This window comes from Onychomys torridus, unplaced genomic scaffold (assembly GCF_903995425.1).
Source record: "Onychomys torridus unplaced genomic scaffold, mOncTor1.1, whole genome shotgun sequence".
In the NCBI taxonomy this organism is placed as follows: Eukaryota; Metazoa; Chordata; class Mammalia; order Rodentia; family Cricetidae; genus Onychomys; species Onychomys torridus.
This window is the reverse complement of record NW_023411202.1, coordinates 465,576-491,710: the sequence shown is the minus strand read 5'-3', so window position 1 is coordinate 491,710 and position 26,135 is coordinate 465,576. Positions and strand designations below refer to the sequence as shown.

General features: G+C 37.9%; 1 long non-coding RNA gene across 1 annotated transcript in view; it reads right to left on the bottom strand.

The window, feature by feature from the left end:
- The window catches only part of LOC118575022, a 77,168-nt gene that overhangs the window by 9,746 nt on the left and 41,287 nt on the right, over positions 1-26,135 (bottom strand). Inside the window, exon 3 of the long non-coding RNA XR_004943838.1 lies at positions 18,845-18,926. This is a non-coding gene — a long non-coding RNA (uncharacterized LOC118575022). The remainder of the gene's footprint in view (positions 1-18,844; positions 18,927-26,135) is intronic.

The following is a 26,135-nucleotide window of genomic DNA, read 5'->3' as shown; positions in this document are numbered from 1 at the left end:
CCACTCATTCCTGAGAAAGAGGCATAACCTGAACTGTGGTTAATGTATGCAGAAGCCTGCACAGGTCCAAGCCAGTGCTTAGAAGGGGAAGTGGAAAGTGCCTCCCATCCCTCACCAAGAAGCTATCTGCATCTACAACCACTTTCAAAGGAAACTTGTTTTCTCCAATGTGAAGACTATTTTTACTTTATTGGACTTTATTAGACTTACTTTTCCCCAAATATCCTGCTTCTCCTTTCCTTGAACATGATACAATGAATCAGCGAAGGAGAAAGTAAGTTAGAAATGATAAAAGGTTCTACTCAGATTCAACTGTTTATATACATATATGGAAATGTATTATTTAATCATTATAAATCCATGGGCCTTAATAGTGGCCCATTATAGGAAACTAAAATAATTAGTGAAACTTCTACATCAGAATTGCTTTTGTTGTGGAAGATTTGTTGTTGATGTTGTTGCTGCTGCTTTGGTTGTTACTGTTTTGAGACAGCAGTTACTATATAGCTCTGGTTGGTCTGGAATTTTCTATGTAGAACAGGCTGAACTTTAACTCTGAGATCTACCTGCCTCTGCCTTTGAAGTCATGGGATTAAAGGTATTTACTTCTTGCTTTAAAGGAGAGGAATTCTAGACATCTAGAAATGGAATGAAAATGTTCCCTAAAGCTTGTCAGGTGATGCAGTATGGATATGGTCAGAGTTCTGTGGAAATGAGGGAACTAAGTGATACACTAACCATCCCTCTTTAAGACACAAGTTCCATAACCCATGTCAAATGAATCTATCTCTTATAGGAGCCATGGGGTGCACTTGTTATTGCAGTATGGGGAGCCCATGAGCATCAGGTAGTGGAGCACAAACAAAAAGGTCAGTTTTTAACTCAGGAGCTAAGCATATGAAGGTGGTAATAGATGTCCCTATGAATATCAGAGATTACAAAAGAGTAGTAGTAGAACAAAAATGATTAAGATATGCCTTTTTATATTTAAAGGCTTTAGACTAGCATGGAATCTAGGTTCCCAAAGTGCCAAAGCTAGCAATGGGGCATCATGGACTGTTCCAAGCAGACAAAGTACCTGTCTGGGTTCACACATAGGCAAATGTGGTGAGATTAGTACTGAGCACTGAATGCCTAGAGAAAATGTGACCAAAAAGCCAAATGCTGTACTAGTGAGGTTCTGGAAGATTTTAAATCCCTGGCAGCAGTTTGCAGAGAATATAAATGCTAAATAATTGAGATGATTAAATTTAAGTTTGAGGTGAGTGTGGTAGCACATGCCTTTAATCCCAGGTGCTGGATGCAGAGGAGGCTTTCTGTGATTTAATGTATAGCTGGCTCTACATAGTGAGTTCCAGGTCTGCAAGGACTATATAATGAGACCCTTTAAAAACTGTTTTTAATGATTAAGTTTGTCCTATTCGGTTTATCTCACCCCAAGTATGCAGTGTATATTTCTCTCCTGCACCAAGCCAAACTGGGGCCAGATGTTATTTGTCCAGCCCTAGGACTTTTAGCAGTCATTTTGATTAATGGAGCACATGGGTCATGGTACTGTCCTGGAGCCTATGAGAACTGTGGAACTGGCTTGGCACACAGGAGAGTAGGTGTGATGGTTTTAATTAGAAAATTTCCCCAGAGATTCTGATATTTGAACCCTCGAGGCCCTGGTGGTGGCTCTGTTATTGAGGTTTGGATATAGTAGCCTTGATGGAGGAAGTATATGACAAAGAGTGAGTTTTGCCATCATAAGCCTTGTGTAGGTTCCAGTTTGCTTTTCCTGCTTACTGCTTGTCCTCTACACTCTCTGCTCTCTACTCATATGTAAAGAGATTGCTTTCAGCTTCCTACACCAGCCACCATAATTGGAGAGAACACCGAAGTTTACCAAAACAAAGAGATGACTATTTCAGAAGGTATTATGCTAACCACACTGCTAAATAGTTGCACATGACAGTGTGCTAAACAAATATGCATAATTTATATTTAAAAAGAAGAAATCTCACTTGGTCTAAGACTCTCTGTTCCTATCTCACTCTTTTCTCTTTCTCTTTCCAGAAAGATGACTAAATAGTGTAAATGTGCAGTCGTGAGAATACGTAGAAGAAAGAGAGAATAAACTGAATATTGTCCTATGACTTCACATGTGTACTCAGTGCCTGCAAATGAACAGAGCATGAAAATGTACATTACCACACACCCACACACATACAAAAGTAATTAACACAATAATGATTTTTGAAATATATATTTAAAAATATGTATATGGTATTGTCGTGGTTTGAATAAAAATAGCACACATAGATTCATAGTGAGTTCCATTATTAGGAGGTGTGCCCTTGTTGAAAAAAGTGTATCTCTGGAGGTAGGCTTTGAGTTTCAGATGCTCAAGCCTGGCCCAGTGGCACTTTCTCTTTCTGCTGCCTACTGATCCAGATATAGAATTCTCAGCTCCCATTCCAGCACTATATCTACTTGTATGTTGCCATGCTTCCCACCATGAAGATAAGTGACTAACCCTCTAAACTATAATTCAGCCCAAATTAAATGTCTTTCTGTATAAGAGCTGCTAGATTCATGGCATGTATTCACAGAAATAAAACCCTAACTAAGACAGAAGTTGGTACCTGGGACTGGGGTACTGCTGTGATCGGCCTGACCATGATTTTTCCTTTCCTTAAGGAATGTGGGCTTTGGCTCTTTGAGTTAGGAAAGTAGTCAAATGCTTTAAGCATAGCTTAATGGACCATATTTATAGGAGCATGGAAGACCATGGTACCAAAAGTGATTCCAACTGTGAGGGCCCAGATCAAGATGTTTCTGAGTAGAATATTAATACATGCTCTACAGACCATTCTTGTATTTTGGTGAAGAACATAGATACGTTATGCCCTTATTAAAAAAAAAAATCTGCCTAAGTTTAAACTGAAGAGTTTTGGATGAACAGCTTTGCTTTGGCAGAGGACATTTCAAAACTACTTAGCATTGATTATGCTACTTGGTTATTATTGATCAGTGTTATGAAGATCTATAATGGAAAGAAGCAAGCTGAGTAAGAAAATATCCAAAATATACAGTTTGAAGAGAAAAGCATGTTCAGGAAATCCTTTAAAGAAAAGCCTGATTCTAAATAGAATAAAGGGAGTAGTGACCTTAGGGCAAGACCTGCCCCCCTCAGCTAAGCTTCCAACTAGTGAAAAGGAACTAAGAGGTTAGGTCTAGGTATGGTGGCACACATCTTTAATCCCAGCACTAAGAAACAGAAGCAAGTGGATCTCTGAGTTCAATGCCAGCCTAGTCTACAGAGCAAGTTACAACACAGCCAAGATTAGGTAGTGAAGGAATCCATCAAAAACAGAAATATGGTTAAGATGTAATTGCATTAGAGGGATATGTTCCAGGTCCAGCAAGCATTAAACTTGACTCAGACATGGAGATGTGGAGTTTAGAGTTTTCCTGGCTGGTTTTCAGTCTTTGTCTATGACTACCTCATAATTCTCCCTTTTGGAATAGTAATGTATATCCTGTGGCATTGTATGTGGGAAGTATGCAATCTGCTTTGAGATTTTGTTTTTATAGCAACTTACAGTTAAGAGAGTACAAGGAGTCTCAAAATAAACTGAGCTTTTTGACATTGTTGAGACTTTGATATACTATGGGGGCTTTTTTTTTCTTTGTTTGCTTTTTGAGACAAGATTTCTCTTTATAGCTCTGGCTGTTCTGGAACTCATTTTGTAGCCCAGAATGGTCTCACCCTTGGAGATTCCTCTGCCTCTGCATCCCAAGTGCTGGGTTAAAGCTGTGCATTAGCTTTACCTGGCTGACTATGGGGATTTCTGTGACACAGGTTTAAATTATGATATGGTTACAAAGCCTATGGGGACCAGGGAGTGTAATGTGGTGATCTGAATGAAAATGGCCCCCATAGGCTCTTAGGAAGTGGCAATATTAGGAGGTGTGTTCCTGGAGTAAGTGAGACCTTGTGGCTTAAGGATAAAAGTGTGTCCCTTTGGGTCAGGTTTGAGGTTTCAGATGCTCAAGCCAGACCCACTGTCACTTTTCCTTCCTGCTGCCCTCTGCTCTGGATTTAGAACTCTCAGCTACCTCTCCAGCACCTATCTGCATGTGCCATTCTTCCTACCATGATAATAGACTAAATCTCTGATCTGTAAACCGGTCTGAATTACATGCTTTCTTTTATAATAGTTACCATGGTCATTGTGTCTCTTAACAGCAATTGAAAACCTAGGACAGGTATATTTACTCAAGAGAATAAATCAGCTACAAAGAAAATAAAATCATGAAATTAACAGGATAATGCATGGAAACAGACCAAAAAATCTCTATGTGAGGTTACTCTCTTCCCTGCCCCCAATAAAAAGCAAATACTGTATGATTTCTCTTGCATGACAGTCCTAGCTAGAAACCTTATGGTATTTGTGCTTACTATGAGGGAAATAGGAAACTAGAAATTAGTCACTGGCAGATATTGATGCGTTTAGAGAGAAGTGGTCATAAAATACTTGTGAAATGAACATAGAGAGAGGAATCCTGAAGGCAGAATCATTCAAGAAAATAGTATAGTGATGAGAATGGAGAAATCAGGTACCAAGGGAAGGGCTAACATTAAATAATTGTTCATGAAGAAGCTTCTTGGGAACATGTAAACTTGAAGTTAAGTTAAAACTATATTAAATGAGGTTTAAACAGGAATAATAATAATTAAGGTTTAAACTATGATATATATATATATAAACTCTACATGCTGCCTATGTTTCATATTGCTAGGAAGCATTGTGCAGTTGTTTGCTTGAATCGAAATGATATTGATTTTCTTATTTATTACTGGACCTTACATGTTAAAATTTTATGTATATATTGTATTACTTAGTTACTATTGGCCAGTATTATGCAGATCTATAATGAAAGGAAGCAAGCTGTGTAAGAAAAAAATACAAATTTTACTATTTGAGGAGAAAATGAGCAACATAAAATGGTTCAAAGAAAAACCTGGCCCAGTGTTGGTGGAGCACACCTTTAATCCCAGCACTCAGGAGGCAGAGGCAGGTAGATTTCTGTGAGTTAGAGGTCAGGCTGGTCTTCAGAGCAAGTTCCAGGACAGGCTCCAAAAGCTACACAGAGAAACCCTGTCTCAAAAATAAAACAACAACAACAACAATAGCAGTCTGATGCTAAATAGAATAAAGGGAGTGGTGAAGTCTGGGTAAGACCCTGTACAGCTAAGCTTCCAACCACTGAAAAGGAATTAAAAGTTTAGGTACAGATGCGGTATTACAAATCTTTAATCCCAGCACACAGAGACAGAGCAAGTGGAAATCTGAGTTCAATGCCAGCCTGGTCAATAGAGTAAGTTCTAACAAATTCAAGCATAGACAGTCATGGAAACCAAAAATAGAAAGTTGAAGATATGTGACAGTAGTGAACAATGCTATTCCTTCAAGACACCAGTTATTAAAAGAAGATCTAAGTACCAGACAGTGGTTACTACTCTATGTGTTATTGGTCAGACAAGTCCAAAAATCATCTACAACTATAGAGGCAATTACCATTATCCTTGGTTGGCCATTAGAACTTGATGGTAAGACCCTATTGTTCAACGCACAGCATATTTTGTTTGCAGGGTACAGACAAATTGACCTTGAACTAACCAGAAAGCTCTTCATGCTGGCTAGGATCTATAGTATTAGAAAGTGTTATGCAGGGTGCTTGCCTAGGGGAGAAAAGATAGTCATTTTTTTAACCTATTGCTGGATGTTACATGCTACAATAATGACATACCAAGCAAGATGTACCCACTGGTGCAATAGTGGCAATTATGTTTATGGGGTAACTATCCATTTTATTGATTGGATTTGAGGCCAGATCCACAAGAGGAAATTTAGGCATGGTCCTGTAAACATGTTAAACAAACACACAAACAAACAAATAAAATAAAAACAAAACCAAGGGTAGGGAAGTCTTAGAGGAAAATCCATTGATGTTTTCATAAATAATCATATTGCAAAGCTACATTCTAAATATATATGTTTATGTCCATAGATGTATGCTGCTCTCATCTTTGGTTAAACATGATCCTTATTGCAGTTGGTGTTGATTAATTCATATTTGAATAACTACTAAAAACACTGAGAATAGCAACTGGGACAACTCAGCTATAGAGGGGTTGTTTATAATAATCCTTGTCAGGAATCAAGAAATATCCTGAAAAGGGTATAAAGAAAATAAGAGGTGGAGGATGGGGAGGAATGCTGTGAAATATTGTTCTCTATATATGACATGGCTATTTCAAGCATGATGTAACAGCAATTGTGGTTACAAACATACTCCTTAAGCACAAGATCAAGCATGTGTTCAAGCATGGAGGAGGGGCTCTCAAGGCTATAACCATAGGTGAGGAGGGATTGCCACTGATTGATGCAAGAGCAAGAGTCAGTTTTCTTTATTAAAAATGGCTTCTAGTAAGGAAAAACAGGACATGTTTAAACATAATAAAGACAATATAAAATAAACCTAGAAATACCAGCATGCTTAATGAAAAGAAACTCAAAAGCATTTTTGATCAAAGCTGTAAAAAGACAAGGATGTTCTTTCTTCTTCCTACTCAGTATTATAATGTGTTTTAGCTAGGGCAATACGAGAAGAGAAGGAAACAAAGGCAATAGAAATAGAAAAGGATAAAGTCAAAGTATCACTGTTTGAATATGATATAATTAATTATATACATAGAACTTTCTAAATACACTACCAAAAACCTCTTATTTCTGACAAGTACACTCAGCAAAGTTGTAGGATCAAACATTAAAACACTAAAATCACTAGGATTCCTACAACAACCATGCTGAAAAAGAACTCATAAAAAATACCAATATATATATATATCTATATCTATATATATATATCACATATGCTGCACAGTTATGTAAAGGCTATTGTGAAACATTAAGAAATAAGAAAAATAAATTTAAGAACACACCAGTGCTTCATATGCTTCCATATTTATAGATCGCCTGGGTTATTATTATGAAAATGGCCATACTACTACAAGCAAGTAACAGATTCAATGTAATCCCCATCAAAATCCCAGCCAAAACCTTTATATACATTGGAAAATAGAAATTGTAAATGTAAAAGATTACTGTAGCAAAAAATAAAAATAAATAAATGCTGAAAATAAAGAGCAAGAAGTATCCACCATTTCATATTTCATGATATACTATAGAGCTAAAATAATAGAAGCAATATGGTATTGGCATAAAAACCAAGAGACCTTGGATAGAACCAACTGCAGGGGGCTGTGGGATTGTACAGCAATGACAACTAGTGATTAACAGGTTGACCCATCACATCTACCTGATGGGGAGCCCTACCTGGCAAGGCCATCAGGTCACTGGCTGTGGAAAACAGTTTTTTTCTGTCTGTAATTTCTCTCATGTGCCACTATATTTCTTCCCTAAGAACTGCTATGGGTGTTTTCCCACTGCCTGGGTGTTTATCTGGAGAATATACTCCATCTTTGGGCACACTTATAGTTATGGATTGTCAGGAAGTTGATTCCTGTTTAAGCTGTATAATTCTGGCATATAAGAATAATACTAGAGTATTTTTCTTTACTGACACAGGAAAATAACAATAGTCTCAGTCTCAAACAGCTAATTTTGGACATCAAAACAAATTCAATACAGACTAAACTGCCCCTGTAGATAATACATGGAGACTAATTCCTAGGTGTTGTTTATTGCTAAATCAAGTCCAGGCGATTTACACTGAGATCTGGCTCCTTGCAGTAGCTCTCTTTCTGCACGTACTCTGACTGTGCTCAAGGTTCAGCCAATTGTTTACTATCTAGGATCTCTCACCAACTTAATGCTATGTGATACATCAATGTGACATTACTAGCCTGAGAGAAACTATGTGACTTATCTTATGTTCTGAAAACAGGTAAGACCCTGAAAAGGTAACCTATGATTGTCCAGAGTCTGTCTTGAGGTAGCAGTGGCAGTGTAGAGAGAGAGGGCTGTGGAGAGCTATGAGAGAACTGCTGCAGAATATCAGTGAAGTGTATGTGTGTGTGTTGAGTGACAGATGAAGAAGAATCCTGAGAGAAGTGTGAAGGAGTGAGTGTGTGAAAGAATGAGTGAGTGAATAATGTAAGAGAAGGTGTTTAGTGAGTGTGAGAGAGAAAGCTGTGAGCAAGAGCTGCTGCTACATAGAGGAGCTGTGCCTAGGAACTGTGTAAAGTGTTGTATGGTGAGAGAGCTATGTAAATGAGATGTTTAGCTGTGACTGTGTGGAGATCTGTAACTGTGTGGAGGCAAGGAAGATGAAGCTGTATGGAGAAGAGATGTAGAAGAGAAATACATGTAAAAGAAAGATGTGTAGCCATGTGGAAAATGTATGTATGTAAAGATATGTAGGTGTATGCAGCAGTGGTGAGATATGTAGCTCTGTGGAGACAGAAAGAATAAGAAACCATTCTTCAGCTGAAGTAAAAGAGAAAGTTATCATCAGAAAAGCATGTGTGCTTCCTTATTTTACCAGTCAGATAATTAGAAACTTACTTTAAATACCCTCAGATAGAAAAAGTCTAGCCCTCAGATATGAGAATTTTTTCCTAATCTCTAGCTAATCTGAGGGTTTCAATTCATACACCCTGGGTCAGATTGTGGGAGCTGGCCTCTCCCAGTCTGTGATGTTGAACATGACTGTCAAAAAAGAAAAAAAAATACTAGATGAAATGATTCCTAATGAGAATCATTGATTGTCACCAGAAAGGCTTCACTTAGCAGCTGATGGAAACAGATGCAGAGACCTGCAGCCAAACATTAGGCAGACCTTGGGGAATCCTGTGGAAGAGAGGGAGGAAAGAGTATAGGAAATATAGTGGCCAAGGGTACCACAGGAAAAAGCACAGAATCAAATAACCTAGGCTTATAAGGACCCACACAGACTGAACTGACAATCAGATAATTTGTGTGGGACTGATGTGCATATATGCTACAGTTGTGTTGGTTGGTCTTCTCTTGGGACTCCTAACAGAGGGAGCAAGCTCTAGCTCTCTTACCTGCTTTTGGGATCCTTTCTTCTTACTGAGTTTTCTGCTCCAGGTTTAAAATGAGAGGAAGTGTCTAGTCTTCCTACAATTTGGTATGCCATCGCTTCATGATATACATGGGAGACCTTAACTTTTTCTGAAGAGAAAGGAGAAGTGGATAGTAGAGTAGGGGAGGTTTCAGGAATGGAATAGGAAGTGAACTGGTAGGAAGAGGAAATTGTAGTTAGGCTGGGGAACAATTGACTAAATAACTAACCAATTAAAACCCCCCAACACATAGACTGATGGAATAGAGTTGAGGACTCATATATAAGCCTACACTAAAATAATCATCTTATTGTTCACAAAAACATAAAAAAAGTTTTCAATAAATGGTGCTGATTAAACTGCACAGCTACATTTGTAAGGATGAGATTAAATCTTTACCTCTTAGCTTGAACAAATTCAACTGCAAATGGATTGAGGACTGCAACTTAGATCTGATGCCCTGAATATGACAGAAGAGAAAGCAGGAAATATGCTTGAACTCATTGATGAGGAAATGACCTTATGAACAGGACGATGATATCACAGGCATACCAGTAATACAAGTTCCACAAGTAATACAAGTGACCTGATGAAATTAAAAAGTTTCTGTTCAGCAAATGACACCATCATTCCATTGAAGGGACAGCCTTTGGATTGGGAAAAAAGTCTTTATCAGATTTGCATCTGATAGTTTGTGGAATATAAAAAGTACTCCTTTCAGCCATTTGAACTTCCTCTGTTGAGAATTCTCTGCTTAGTTCTATAGCCCATTTCTTAATTGGACAGTTGGGCATTTTGATGTCTAATTTCTTGAGTTCTTTATATATTTTGGATATCAGCCCTCTGTCAGATGTGGGGTTGGTGAAGAACTTTTCCCATTCTGTAGGCTGTCGCTTTGTCTTGTTGACCATGTCCTTTGCTCTACAAAAGCTTCTCAGTTTCAACAGGTCCCGTTGATTGATTGTTTCTCTCAGTGTCTGTGCTACTGGTGTTATATTTAGAATGTGCTCTCCAGTACCAATGTGTTCAAGAGTACTTCCTACTTTCTCTTCTATCAGGTTCAGAGTAACTGGATTTATGTTGAGGTCTTTGATCTACTTGGACTTAAGTTTTGTGCACGGTGACAGATATGGATCTACTTACAGCCTTCTACATGTTGACATCCAGTCATGCCATCACCATTTCTTGAAGATGCTTTCTTTTTCTATTGTACATTTTTGGCTTCTTTGTCAAAAATTATATGTTCATAGGTGTGCGGATTAATGTCAGGGTCTTCAATTCGATTCCATTGGTCCACATGTTGGTTTTTATGCCAGTACCAAGCTGTTTTTATTACTTTAGCTCTTTAGCAGAGCTTGATGTCGGGGATTGTGATGCCTCCAGAGGTTGTTTTATTGTACAGAATTTTTTGGCTATCCTGGGTTTTTTGTTTTTCCATATGAAGTTGAGTATTATTCTTTCCAGGTCTGTGAAGAATTGTATTGGTAATTTGATGGGGATTGTGTTGAATCTGTAGATTGCTTTTGGTAAGATCATCATTTTTACTATGTTAATTGTCTCTTTCTATGAGCATGGGAGATCTTTCCATTTTCTGACATCTTCTTCAATGTCTTTTTTCAGGGACTTAAAGTTATTGTCATATAGGTCCTTCACATGCTTAGTTAGAGTAACCCCAATGTATTTTATATCATTTGTGGCTATTGTAAAGGGTGATATTTCTCTGATTACCTTCTCAGCCTGTTTGTCTATTGTATGTATGTAGGAGGGCTACTGATTTGAAAGACATTTAAGGAATTGACCAACATCCATAATTATCCTGGAAATGCAAATCAAAATGACTCTGAGATACCACCTTAAACCTGTCAGAATGGCTATGATCAAAAACACTAAAGACAGCTTATGCTGGAGAGAATGTGGAGCAAGGGGAACTCTCCACTGCTGGTGGGAATGAAAGCTAGTACAACCACTTTGGAAAACAATATGGTGCTTCCTTAGAAAATTGGGAATCCATCTCTCCCAAGACCCAGCTGTAGCACTCTTGGGCATATACCCAAGGAATTCTCAATCATACTACAAGGGCATTTGCTCAGCTGTGTTCATATCAGCTATGTTTATAATAGCCAGAACCTGGAAACAACATAGATGCCCTTCAACTGAAGAATGGATAAAGAAAATATGGTACATATACACAATGAAGTAGTACTCAGCAGAGAAAAACAATGACATCATGAGGTTTTCAGGCAAATGGATGGATCTAGAAAACAATCATCCTGAGTGAGGTAACCCAGACTCAGAAGGACAAACATGGTATGTACTCACTCATAGGAGGATACTAGATATAAAACAAAGATGACTAGACTGCTATACAACTCCAGGGAGGCTAACTGGAAAGTGGGACCCTAGGAAAGACACAAGGATCACCCAATGACCGAGAAATGGATGAGAATTACATGAACAACTTGGACAACCATGGGAATAATGAAGGGCAAGGTTTGAGGGAAAGAAAGCTTAGGGGAGCATGATATCCCAGCTGGATCAAGAACAGAAAGGGGGAACAAGGAATAACAGACCATCATACATGATGACCACATGAAAACAGGAATAGGCAGAGTGCTGGAGAGGTCCCCTGAAATCCACAATGATATATCCTCTGTAGACTGCTGGCAATGGTGGAGAGAATGCCTGATCTGATCTAGTCTGGTGATCAGATGGCCAAACACCCTAACAGTTGTGCTGGAACTCTCATCCAATAACTGATGGAAGTGGATGTAGAGATCCTCAGCCAGGCCCCAGGTGGAGCTCCAGGAGTCCAATTGTGGAGAAAGAGGAGGGACTGTAAGAGTGTGAATTGTTGAGACCACAATTGGAAAAGCACAGGGACAAATAGCCAAAGAATGGAAGCATGTGAATTATGGACTGAAGGCTGTGGAGCCCCCAGCTGGAGCAGGCCCTCTGGATAAGTGAGACACTTGAATAGCTTGAACTGTTTGGGAAGCACCTAGGCAGTGGGACCTGGACCTGTCCTTAGTGCATGAGCTGGCTGTTTGGAACCTTGGGCTTACACAGGGACACTTTGATCAGCCTGGAAGGAGGGGACTGGACCTGCTTGTACTGAATCCACCTGGTTGAAATCAATCCCCAGGGGAGTCTTGTCCCTGGAGGAGTTTGGAATGGAGGGGAGGGCCTGAGGGGAAGGTGGAGTTTGGGGCAGGAGTGGGGTGGACAGGGGAACCCATGGCTGATGTGTAAAATTAAAACACAAATATAATAAATTTAAAAAGGGAGAGAAAAAAACCACAAAGACAACACACACACACACACACACACACACACACACACAAATGAACTCCTAAAACTAAACATTAAAGAAAACAAACCTGCTGGCTGGTGGTAGTTCAGGCCTCTAATCCCAGCACTTTGGGTTCAGAAGTAGGCAGATCTCTGAGTTTGAAACCAGCCATGTCTACAAAGTGAGTTTCAGGACAGACAGGGCTTCACAGAGAAACCATGTCTCAAAACAAAACAAACAAAGCAAAGCAAAAAAACAACAAAAAACATCAAACAAAATAATCCAATTAAAAGGTAGGCCATGAATGCATAAGTATATACATATACCCATGCTATTACAGTTGTTGGTAAAAGAGGCCATGGAATGATTGTGATCAGGGAGGTAGGCATATGTGAGGGTTTAGAAGGAGAAGGGAGAATAAAATAACATAATTAAATTATTATTCTCCAAGAATTATAGAGTTTTAAAAGGTAGGCCATAAAAGTTAATTCTCAAAAGATAAAGTACAAATGTCTGAGAAAATTTTAAAATTCAACATTTTTAGTTCTGAGGTATAAAAGTTACAAATAGTCTTAGATTTCAGGTCACACCAATAAGAATGGCTGAGATCAACACACAAGATGAACAAATGCAGGCACAGGTGCAGGGAAAGAAGAACCCTGGTAGAAATGCAACCCATGTGGAAATCAGTGTGCAGGTTATAAATAAGCTAGATTAGTGGTACAGCCATAGCTGAATGGAATGGCAGAAGTCATAAAGTCAGCATAGCCACTTGACAAAGATCCATCAAAACTGAGCCACATGATGACTGCCATGCCACCTTGAAGCAATTTTAAGAATTGTATAATATTAGAAATATTAGATTGATGACAATTTTTTTTATGAATCTTTTATGCCTTTCCCAAGAAAGGAAAAACATAAGCTTCCCCAGAATAGTCCAGAACATACTATTCCCCTTACTTCAAGGGAGATATCCTTATCTACATGAAGGTTTCCCTATGCCTTGGAGGTTGTGACACACATAAAGAAGCCAGAGAACTGTTCATAAGGCTATGAGACATTCTTGAAACATATGTCCCTGTTCTTAACACAGGAACAAGATATTCAAAACAAAGTAAACTTAAAAAGGTCCACAAGATTTGGTGGGCTAGAGGAGTTGGTCACAGTTCAGATTACAAGCCTTTACCCATTGTGCATTCAGACAATTATATGGCACACAGCTCTCCCCTACATAAAGACATATTGATGAGCAAAGTATGGAGTAGAAAGACCACAAATGTATGACACCTCAGAACCCCTCTTTCTTAGAAAAGTGAGCACATTGCTGGGCAGTGGTATATCCTTTTATATCTGTACTGGGGAGGCAGATGAAGGAAGATCTCTGGAGTTCAAGGGCAGCCTGGTCTATAGAGTGAGTTCCAGGAAGCCAGGACTGTTTGACAGAGAAACCCTGTCTCGAAAAACCACAGAAAAAAAGAAAGAGAGAAAGAAAAGGAAAGTTAGCACATGCAGAGGCATGGTAATGTCATATGACCAAGGGACAACAGAATGCCAGGATTAGATATGTAGACAAATTCTATAAACGTGTAAACATTGTATTAAGCCAGAATTTGAATAATTTGAATTAAGCAGTAGCTTTGTCCTCAGGATGTTTCTTGGGCACTCTGACCATTAAGAGTTAAGGATACAGTGCTTGGGTCACTGCAAATTTCCCAGGGTTGCTTGAAGATTTTGTTTTGGTCTTGTGTCATTGAAGCGACCGAATGTAACAGCATGAGAACCGTCTGTCATATGCCTCTAGATTCTAAAAATTGGGTTATGCAGTTAATAGAAAGAATGATAATTATTTATTCATGATTTCAAAAATTGAGTGGAAATGATAACTCTGTTCTGTCATAGTTTATTAATGATGACTAAAAGATGAGCAAAAGGAAGTGAAACATATGCCCCCAAAGTGATATGATCTATGTTTTGGAACATCATGGATGTATGCCTGATTATTAAATTCTCTATAAATAAAGAAGAATCCTGGATGCTAGACATTCAGACTGCAAGATTCTCCCAACCACCATGGCCTGGCTCACTTCCTTTCTTTCCCCAACTTCTTACTTCCTCTGCAGGGACCCATCCACTGCTGGGATGGCTCCAGTCAAAACAGGTTCACAATATGATCGCGTTATGACATTTTTGGTCATATGCCCATAGGAACCTATTTCATACTATGGAAATACCTGATACTCATGTTCAATAATTTTATATTCATAATAACTGGGAAATGGATACAGTTTAGATATCCGTCATTTGAGTAATGGATAAAAAACACTTGGTATATTTATACAATGTAGTGTTATTGAACTCATATGAAATTGAAAAATATGAAACTCACAGCTAAATAAATGGAGCTGAAAACAATTATTCTGAAGGATTTAACAGAGACCCCCAAAGGATAAAACCTTATGTGTATTGTCTTACTTGTTGGTGCCTGCTCTGAATTTTCTGAAATGTATTTTTCATTTTGAAAACCCAAAGGTATGGAAATTAGTAAATGGCAATGGATTACAGGAGAGCAGGGAAGACTCCAGTGCTCTAAATGGTTAAAGGAGAATAATGGCATATGAAGGGATTAATGGGAAGAAGATGAGTGACTTTTCCTTGTTAACAACCTATGAGATCTCTCTTATTACACACACATAAAAGTGTGTGTAAGTTTGCTTTACTAATCTCATAGGTATTTGTATCCAGTTAAATCAGCTGGGCAGTGGTGGCACATGCCTTTAATCCCAGCACTCGGGAGGCAGAGCTAGGTGGATCTCTTTGAGTTTGAGGACAGCCTGGGCTACCAAGTGAGTTCCAGGAAATGCACAAAGCTACACAGAGAAACCCTGTCTCAAAAAACCAATTAAATAAATAAATAAATAAATAAATAAATAAATAAATAAATAAATAAATTGACATTAATCTAAGAAATATTCAAAATCCTCAAAAACATAAGAGGACTGAGTACTATTACAATTTGTTTATGAAGCAAACATTATTCTGATATGAAAACCATAACAAATGATATAAAGCACTGATCTAGAAAATGTTCTACTGAGGAATGCAACCCATACTCAGAAGGGGAAACACTGCTAGTTTTCTTGTACTTGTGAATGCTATTTCAGAATCTTTAGATGTAAGCAACCTGAGTTAACCTGGAGTAACCAGAGACACCAGGAGTGTAAAAAGGGAATATCAAGGAAAGGGGAATGTATCATCCCTAAACATATAAATACAAGCAACAGTAAATGGACTTCACAAGCTGTATATAACAATAACAGCTAGAGAAGAGGTCATGGATTTGAGAAGAAGTGGGGGGGTGGAGGGTTAGTTTGAGAGGGAAGGAAGGAATCAAGATGATATAAATATAATATTCTTATATGAAATTCTAAAATATATAATGACAATATAAGGAATCTAGCTACCAAATCTCAGACATGATTTGCTCCTGCCAATTGACATTGGAGGCAATCTAGGACAGTCATTATTAAACTGTAAGGAATGTGAATTTATATGAATATGAATTTAGTAGGATTGAGTTTGAGGTTATGACTCTATCTCTGCTTTTGGTGCTCCACATTCTCCTCAGCCTTTGTGGAGTCTATTAACACTCACATATTCAATATGATGTTCTGCTATGACATCTCATCAGATTTGCTGTATTTCATGGCCCTTTGTTGATCCAAAGTTAGAGAACTACAATGACACCAGTAGTAATTTATTTTAGTTTTGTCTTTAGAGCACCACTGACACTTGATGAAATAGAAATTCAAAGACCCCAGCTAGACCTTGTGAATTTTAATGCCTAGGTCAAAGTTATACCTAGTATTTTAACAACTCCCAGGTGAAGCAAATGCCCATTAAATTTGAGGAACAATGGGTAGTGCTAGAGGATTGTTAGAATTAGGGAGAACTGCTGGAGAGAAAAGCAAATATCCAATACTGAAGAAAAGACTGAGTTCTGTACCTATAAATAAAATTACATTGCTTGATCAATTGGAGGAATGCTTCATATTAAAGGGAAATACCCAACAACAGGTAGAGGGAGGAGTTAATTAAACAGTTTACATGCTAGTGGAAGTTAAGGAGGACCAGACAAGACATTGTAATAATTCTATTTATACAAGACAACGTGTCTTATGGATCTAGTATGGAGGCCAGAAAAACCTTTGAATCAATTCTATAAAAGGAATATGTTAGAGGTTATATTTTATTTTACAATTAGATAGGGCCTGGCTAGTCTGAGGAGTGAGGAGTAACAGTTCAGAGATGTATTACAGTTAACTGGAAGGTAGTGGGGTGTTAAGGAGCAGATCCTACCTGGGAGGCATATAAGGGAGGTCTCATAGGATCCTGGTCAGAGGATCTAGTTGGAGGATCAGGCCAAGCAAGTGTCTAAAGAACTAATGAGGTGAAGGAAAGCACCTATGTACTTCGATTCTTTTCCTGAAAATAATTCATGCTGTTTGTAGCTTCTCTTCTGGGCTGCTGGGAAGATCAAAAATAGGGCTAGAACCTAATAATTTTAAAGACTCCCCTACATTGCATTCTGGTAGCCAACTTGTCAAACAAGAAATGTCCACTCAAAAAAAAAAAGTAAAAAGAAAAATGGTAAACAGCACATATACAGCTAAATATATCTGGGCATATGAGTAACACTATCAGTAAATATTACTATCTGAAATACTACAATTTATATTCAAAGATTCATGAAAGGATAACTCCAAGTTATAAAACATGATAACCCTTTTCTTCAAATCAAGTTCCGTTACTCTTAATACAACATGATCAGAAGTAATTGTACCTTACTCCACTTTAATGACATGTGTATTTTGATATATATCAGAAATAGATAAATGCTGAAATACTATATGATCTCATTTGTATAGGAAGAGGCATAAAACTGAATTCTATAGAAGAAATTTAATGCTGGTCTTCAGTGTTGGGGCATGGCTCAGGGAAATATTGGGTTAAGGCTCTATAATTAGGATTCTTTAGAACAGTTTTGAGGTGACTCTAGCTAAGAGTTTGGTTTTACAGAACTTAGAGAACAAGTTCACATGGAAATTTTTTGGGGGGAAATAGGAAGGCTGCAATAATGACTGTGGGGTATGACAATCAGTCTGCTTGATGGCTGAATCCTGCTCCTGAATACAAAGATGTCAGAACCTCTTGTGTTTGGATTGTCCTTGTAAATGGTCTTGTACATAAAAGTTCAGCAAGTGAACTAAGAACTAAGCAGCGGTGTGGGACAAGGAACAACATTGTGCTGATATTAGCCCAAGATAAGTCAAGTCTCTGGACCTGCAAATTTTCAATGTCTCCACAGTGCTGAAATTGTAATCAGCCAACCAGTCTCTGCACACAGGGCTTATTTTTAAAAGCTTTCATTTGCACAGTGAAGGTAAAGTAAAAGGAGACATGGCTAAACATACTATGCTGAATTTTATGGAGAGAAAAGATACAATGTCTCTCTGCCATTTTCAAGTCTCCTGATCTGGATGTTATAAATTAGGATAATGATGACTGATTTTGTAGCTTAGTGGTAGAATTATTTTACCTATTCTGTACAAAACACTGCATATACTTCCTGGCAATGTGGAGAGGGAGTCCTAGGAGTCCACAAAAGTGAGATATTCAAAGATTCACAGAAGACCAGAGGGGAACAACTAAGCCCTTGTCCTATGCTACAAACTCAATTAAACCCTCAATGAAGTCATGTGAGGAGATTCACCCTGTGCAAACAAATTATGTCTCATGTGAATGGATTCTCAGTGTCTTGCCTAATATGGTCAGCTTTAGGTAGAATATAAAAAAGTTCTTACCTCTTGTCCAGAAAGACTGTAGGGCAGGATGATTACATACAAAGATGAAGTCGAAAGGTCAGTTGTGTCACAACAGCCTTTCCAGCAGGCAATTTCCTGCATACCTTTGACTATAGGTAATTATTCACTCCAGACAGGATCATCCTATTTCTGTAGGGATTTCTGAATGTCAGAGGATGTTCTTGAATTCTATACCTCAAAACACCATAGGTTGATGTGTTGTATGAGTGGGCAATTGGGGTGGCCACCTAGCACTTCTAGGGTCCAAAAATAAGACTTTCATTGTAGCATGTGCATAAGCTCCTTAAAGACTGCTCTAGTATGCTCTTCCTTTCATTTCTTGACTGTGTACCCTTCACATGATATGGACTAGGCCTTGACAATGTAATGTTTGAGAACTGTGATCTTTGCTGTTAAGAGGCAGCATACATCAAAAACAGGGAAACCAAGAAAGACAAGGAAAAAGAAAACAGGAGATGTAGGAAAAGTGAAAGAGGAAGAGTCAAATGTGGAAAATCCACATAATATCCTAATATATTTTCTGTAACCTATAGGCAGCCTTAAATTGTAGCATCAGCATAGTACTAGGATTACCTCTAAGTAGTCAACACTCTAGAAGGAAAATCTGAGAAAAGAGATGAGCACTGCAGTTTTAGGTTCTCCTCAGTGTTGGGTCCTGTGAAGAAAGGAAATAAGCATCAAAACAAATAGAGTTTGGCTTTGGAGGATACAGGGGAGGATACTTAAATGCATTGTAGTACAGAACAATATTCAGTATCTTGACAATGTATCTTAAACCATGGAAACACAAGAACCAGTCAAAAGCAACATAAATGGATGGAAATAAATGATTAAAAAAGAGCAGAAATCATGAGAAGGGAAATGGAAAAAATAAAATAATTAATAAGTAATCCCTATCATAATACCTAAATCAATGGTTCAGAACCTTCCTATTGCTGTGACCCTTTAGTATACTTCTTCCTGCTGTGGTGACCTCCAATCATATAATTATTTTTGTTACTACTTCATATCTGAAATTTTTCTACTCTTATGAATCATAATATACATTCCTGTGTCTTCTGATAAACTTAGTTGACTCCTGTGAAAGAATTGTTTGATGCCCAAAGTGGTTGAGACCAATGGGTTGATAAACACTCACTTAAATTAATCTTAGGATTAACAGTGCTAAGGACCTTTGTTATGAAAAATTTAAAATCCTAAAGAACAAAATAGATGAAAAGATCCCCTTTTTTAAGCATTTCAGTAACTAATATTGTAAAAAGAGCTAAACCACAAAAAGCCAATCTATAGATTTAGTAAAATTCCCGTCAAAATTTAATGGCATTCTTCATAGAAGTAGAAATTTAATTCTATAATTCCTACAGAAATACAAATATCTTGGACAACCAGAGCAATCCTGAGCACAATGAGCAATGCTATAAATATCCTCACAATTGCTCTCAAGTTATCCTACAGCCATATATAAAAGTGGGAGATGGCAGTATAACATGAGGAGGAGAGGGAGGGGGAACTGTGGTTGGAATTTAAAATTTAAAAAAAAATTAAAAATTAAGTAAACAGTATTGTGCTGGCAGAAAAACAGAAACAGCCCTCAGGAGGCAGAGACCTGCAAATTTTTGAGCTTAGGTCATCCAGATCTACAGAGCAAGTTTCTGGATAGAAACAGCAACCTGATGTCAGGGAAGCCCCTGGAGGTCCACAGGAATGACCTTGTGTAGGACTCCTGGCAGTGGTGGAGAGAGTGCCTGACCTGATCTTCTCCTGTGGTCAGATTGGTGACTACCATAATTGTCATCATAGTACCTTCCTCCAGTGACACCTGGATGCAGATGTGGATGTCAAAGTTCAGGTACTATGACTCCAGGAGTCCAGGTGAAGAGAGGAAGGAGGAATTTTATAAGGGGTGGGGTAGGTTGGGAGTGTCAAGATCATGGTGGGAAACACACTGAGACAGCCACCCAAGCTCATGGGAGAATACAGACGCTAGAACCAAAGCTTGGGAGCCTGCATGGGACCAAGCTAAACCCTCTGCATGTGGGTGACAGTTACGTATCTTGTTCTGTTTGTGGGGCACCTAGCAGTGAGTAATGGGTCTGTCCTTGGCACATGAACTGGCTTTTTGGAACTTATTTCCCATGGTTAGAAATCCCACTCATTCTTGATGCAGCAGGAGGCAGCTTGGTCCTGCCTCAATTTGATATGCCAAGCTTCCTTTACTCCCTTGGGAGGCCTCCCATTTCCTAAGGAGTATGTGGGGAAGGGAGTAGATAAAAGGTAGGAGAAGGAACAGGAGGAGAGAAGGGATGGTAAACTGTAGTTGGCACATAGAGTAAATAAAAATAGGTAAATAAAAATAAAATAAATAATTGTAGCAACATCTTTACTCTGTGAATCTCCCATTTTTCCAATTAGCCAGTCTTGCAGTCTTTTGTCTGTCTTTGAATAGTTTAAAATGTAACCTGGCTCAGGACCTAAAAGAGTTATAAGGATGGCAGCATATATAAACTGCATAAGCATAATGTGTGTATAAATTAGTAAAATCTTCTATTAGAATTCAGCTTTTTCTTGAGCATTACCTACTGTTAGCCACATGCTTTCTCTCCCTTTCAGTAATGATCTTTTCCTCTTCTAATCCTTAACTATGCAGGGTGATTTCTCACTGGAAGGCATATTACTTCTAGAAGTGTAGAAGAAGAATTAGAGGTGGAAGGAGAAAGGTGACTAAAGAAGATACAGAGGAGGGATATGATCAATATACAAGCACATTACATACTTGTATGTAAATGTCTGCATAATACTCATTTATCTAAACAGTGCAGATATACCAATTTAAAAAAGAAATAAATTGATAGTGTGTACACTTTGTAGCGATTGAAAATATAACAATAATCCCAGAGGCCAGTTCCTTATCTTGACAGCTAGTATATGTGCTACATTGAATTTATTAAAAATAGTGAACTAGGCTGTATTGCTTAACAACTGTATAGTATTTGAGATTAAAAGCAGCAGTGTTCAGAGAAATAAGTGGCAATCAGCATTATTATTGTTAAACTTTTATTCACAATACTAAGAGGAGTACACTAAAATAAGTGAAAGTTGTAAATTACTGAGATGCTTCTCAGGATCAGTTTATAGTTTAAAATAAAAAAGTGCATTTGTCCAGTACAAATTTAGTTTTGTTTTTCTTTTCTTTTCTGAAGTTGAAAGTAATCAAGCATTTACCAGGTCTCAATTTGTAAGAAAGGTAGAATATATGTACTAACTTTGATGTTCCATATTGTTATGTAACATCGATCAAATATATGGGGTACTTGAAGACTCAAAAAGAAAGTAGAAATGAAAGCAAATAAGAATGCTGTGTTATTAAGTATCACTGATGTGGTGATTAATATTCTTTTCCTGTGAAAGGCTAGGAACCCAATAAAGTCCTCAGAGGGCTGCACAGGAAGTCCTGCAGTTCTGAGAGCTGAAAGAAGAGCTCAATGCATATTTCCCCTCTCCTCTCTTTCCTTTATCTTCTCCAATCTTTCAAGTCACAACCCTCTGGCCACCCAGTTGGCTTGGGAAGAGTGACTCCTATATCAATAGAAATGGAAAAGTCATCAACTTTCACCACTTGGAGCACTTGTAGCTCCTGCACAGTGGGCCAATTCTCCTCACTTTTTGTTGTTACTAATGCTGGTCTAACCCAATTCTGTTCTGTACCCCAGGAAATGTGTATTTTATGCTGCAACTTTTATTCCCATTTATCATTGTGTTTTTTATCTTTTATTTTTGTCTGTCTATCCTCTGTCTAATCTCTTTTGATATAAACATCATCTTTGCCATATGAATACAAAGGGGGCCCAAAAGCATATGAAATACTGAGAAGTTGTACAAAGAGTAAACTTTGCTAAGAGACCAGTATAAGTCTTTATATACACAAACGTTCCACACCTCTTTTCAAAGATTGATGGTATTCTAGATAGCATACTGAGGCTTTACCCCAATATTGCACAATGCATAGTATGAAGGCCAGAGAGCATTTAATTCTGACTTTGCTGGTAGTCCTAGTCCCTGGGCACAATTGATTGGACTGTGCCAATGTAGCATACAGGCAGCTTTAGACAGTAGATGAGTGGATGGTTGTGGCTGTGATTCAACAGAGTGTTATGAAGAAACAAAAAGTCATGAGGTGGACAGTACTTGTTCCATTGATTATTATTAAATAAAAAGAATAGGTAAAATATTGTTTATCCCAGTAGGAAGGTAAGGAACTGGGCTCCAGTAGGCAAGGAGTTTATACAACAGAAACTATTGACTTAAAAATTGTGAATATATTTAATTCATAAAACATAATATATATTTTCTATTTCAGAACTATATATGACATGAAATAGTGCCTAGGTAGCCTGATGTTATTACATCCATTTACATTGTATTTGAAACATACACTGCCAAAGTATTTTTTATCTGTTTCTTTATCTTTCTCAAGGCTGACACATATACTTCTTTAGGAAAATATACTATTAATAGGTTTCCTGTGAATAAATATCAGGAATCCCCATCCTTGTTACTTCCTCCTCCTCCTCCTCCATCCACAGTTCAACTCTCAGGTCCTTGTGCTTACTCCCTGTGCCTGGATTTGGGTCATGAATTGCATCATACTATTAGGAGAGGAGAGAGCCTAAAAATATACTTAGCTGGCAGGGCAGTGGTGGCTTACTCTTTTAATAAGAGCACTTGGAAGACAGAGGCGGCTGCATGTCTGTGAGTTCAAGTACAAACTGGTCTACAAAGTCAGTTCCAGTACAGCCAGGGCTTCACAGAGAAACACTATCTAAATCAAACAAACAAACAAAAAAACAAACAAAAAACAAGAAACAAACTGAATTTCTTTGCTAGGTGGTGGTGGTGTATGCCTTTATCCTAGCACTTTGGAGGCAGAGGCAGGTGGATCTCTATGAATTCTAGGCCAGCCTGGTCTAGAGAGCAAGTTCTAGGACAGGCTCCAAAGCTACATAGAGAAACTCTGTCTAGAAAGAAAAAAAACATGTATATATACATATATATTTGTGGTTGGTGTGTGTGTCTATCTGATTATTCAAACAATGATATCCAAACAACTAAAATCTCTCTAAGATCCTATGCTGGAGTAAGAGAAATGATTTAGCCCTGGTGCCAGCTGGAGGGAGAACTTGTTTCCCAATAATAAATTTCACAGTTCAGACATCTTATTAGAATGCCTTTCAGGAGAGATCTGGACCAGAAGATGATGGTTCAGTGATAGGGGAGAACATACACTTCTGAATTCCATGTATATCTTGTCCTCTGTTTAAAACTAAACCTCATGCCAGTACCCTGAAGACAGAATGGAAGGGTAACTAAATTCTTACATTTGTTCTTCCTCCCATGTGATGAAACTGAACAAATCTTTCCCTGTTTTAAGTGTTTCTTGTGTCTTAAATTAGAATTTTGGGAACTGGTACCCTAGTTTGGCTTGTAGGGGCTGCCAGGGCTAGGATTTTAACCTAAATACTCTAATAACATGAAATCTTGGCTTTAATGGTTAGGAGGCCTCAATAAGAATCCCAAGTCAGTTTAGCTAGACTTCCCATCTTCTTATAATATTGATTTCTATGAGTTCTTGGCTGATATTCCCACGTTCTATGCTTAATTCAGAGTTTCTTCCATTGTTTTTCTAGCCTCCTAAAATTTCTCATTGTCATTACTTAATAATTATGTACATTTTATGTTTTTTGTATTAGTTTAAGTAAATTCAAACATACATATTAAGAAAAGGGAAAAAATTTTGGGAGGACTCATGACAAAGTTATGAAATCATGTTTAAGGATGAGAAACAAAGCTATGGAAAATAACTCAATTGACTCATTATAAAAAGCTTTGGGGAATTTGAAAGAACAAACTGTTTCTATTTTAATGAATCAGCATTTACCGGACATACTGAGTACACTGTAAATATTTTTGTATGAGACAAATATGCAGTATGCTATTATAAGTAAGCAAAAGCAACAGGCATGGCAGCATACCTAGGTAATGCAGACCATGAAAAAAAACTACTGAGAGCTGAAGCTGAGGTGCTGAGTTCCAGACCATATTGGGATACAAAAGGAGACAATGCGGTTTTGAGAAAAAAAAAAAAAAAAAGAACTTTATACTCCAATACACTGAAGTTCTCAGAAAATAAAAAGACAACCTGTGTTTAATACTCTTCAAAGCTGGTTTGCTGTGGAATTGTAAAGTTGAAAATTCAAACCCAGTTTATCTTGGGTTATCTTTTTTTAAAAAACTTGGTGAGGCCTGAAACTGGTAGCTTATGGAGGGCCAGAAGGAAGAGAGGTGAATGGGGCTAAAATGATCAGACTATAATATAACTTTTTTTTCTAAAAGGATAGTCCCTCTTTTAAGCTTTTACCTTAAAAAAATCATTTCATTAAACCACAAGATATAGTGCTACCAAAGAGAAAAACTGCATATTCATGGAACATAAACCCTAACAAGTAGTCAATGAATGATGTCTTAACATGTCAGTTAAACCATTTCACGGTCAAACATGAACTGTGCCATTGTCCATATGCTTGTATATCTGTGCATATATATGAAATAATTCAGTTTAAGAGGCTTCAATTACCTCTTCAACATCTCAATAAATATGACCTGATAGGAAAAGCAGACTTGAAACATTCTTCCTTTTTCTCTACAGAGAATCATGAACTGCACTTTAGCTCCGGCAATACTGCATTATATTTTTGCTTTGAAATAAATACTTTAAAGAATCCTGCTTTATTTTTTTTTCATGGACTCTATACTTTTTCAAAACTTACTAAGCTTGCTTTCGATCTTACCAACACTCTCAAGCAATGTCAGCCACAGATTTGCTGAATGCTAGATGTTGCTGTGGTTACAGTGACCAAAGGTCCCCCCTCATATAATGAGGTATTCATTTATTCCCCCTTTTTTTTTCTTTGTTGAGATTATAATGGAACTGCACTATTTTACATTTCCTCCTTCCAAGACCTCCCTTGTACCTCCTGCTCTCTTTTAAATTCAGGGCATTCTTTTCTCTATCTGTTGTATGGAATTTAAGGATCCTGAGCTTAGAGTTCAATTGTCGCCTTCCTAGAGGACAATTTGATAGTCAGACTCAGCATCTTCACATTCAATCAAAAGGAATTTCTACCCAGATAACATTTTCTGGGGGCTCTCTCTCATGAAAGTTTATTTTCTTACTTCATGAGTGTTTGCTGTTGCATGAGGTACATGCCCGATGCCCTTAGAGGCTTTAGGAGATGTGAGATGCCATGACTTGAATTACAGATAGCTGTGAGCTTCCATGTGGTTGCTGTAAAGTGACCCTAGGGCCTCTGGAAGAGAAGTCACTACTCTTAACCACTGAGGCACTCCTCCATTCTTTTTTTTTATTGAAAAAAAAATTGTTTCCTTATAATATATTCTGATCACACGTTCTTGTTTCCTAATTCCTCCCAGATCCCCATCACCCAACCTACTCTATGCCATTTGTTCTCTCTTCTCTCTCTCTTAAAGAGAAAAGCAAAATGGAAAGACAATGAAAAAGAGTCCCCAGAAACATGCACACCATAAAAAATACAAAATTGTAATCAAAATCAACAAGCAAAGACCAACAAGACAAATGTGCAAACAAGTCAGTGTGAGACAAAACATCTACAAAAATACCAGTGGTTGTGTTTTGTGTTGACCACCCATTGCTGAGCAAGAGGCATAACCTGAACTGTGGTTAATGTATCCAGAAGCCTGCACAGGTCCAAGCCAAATGAATCCCAGTGCTTAGAAGTGGAAGTGGAAAGTGCCTCCCATCCCTTACCAAGAAGCTATTTGCATCCAC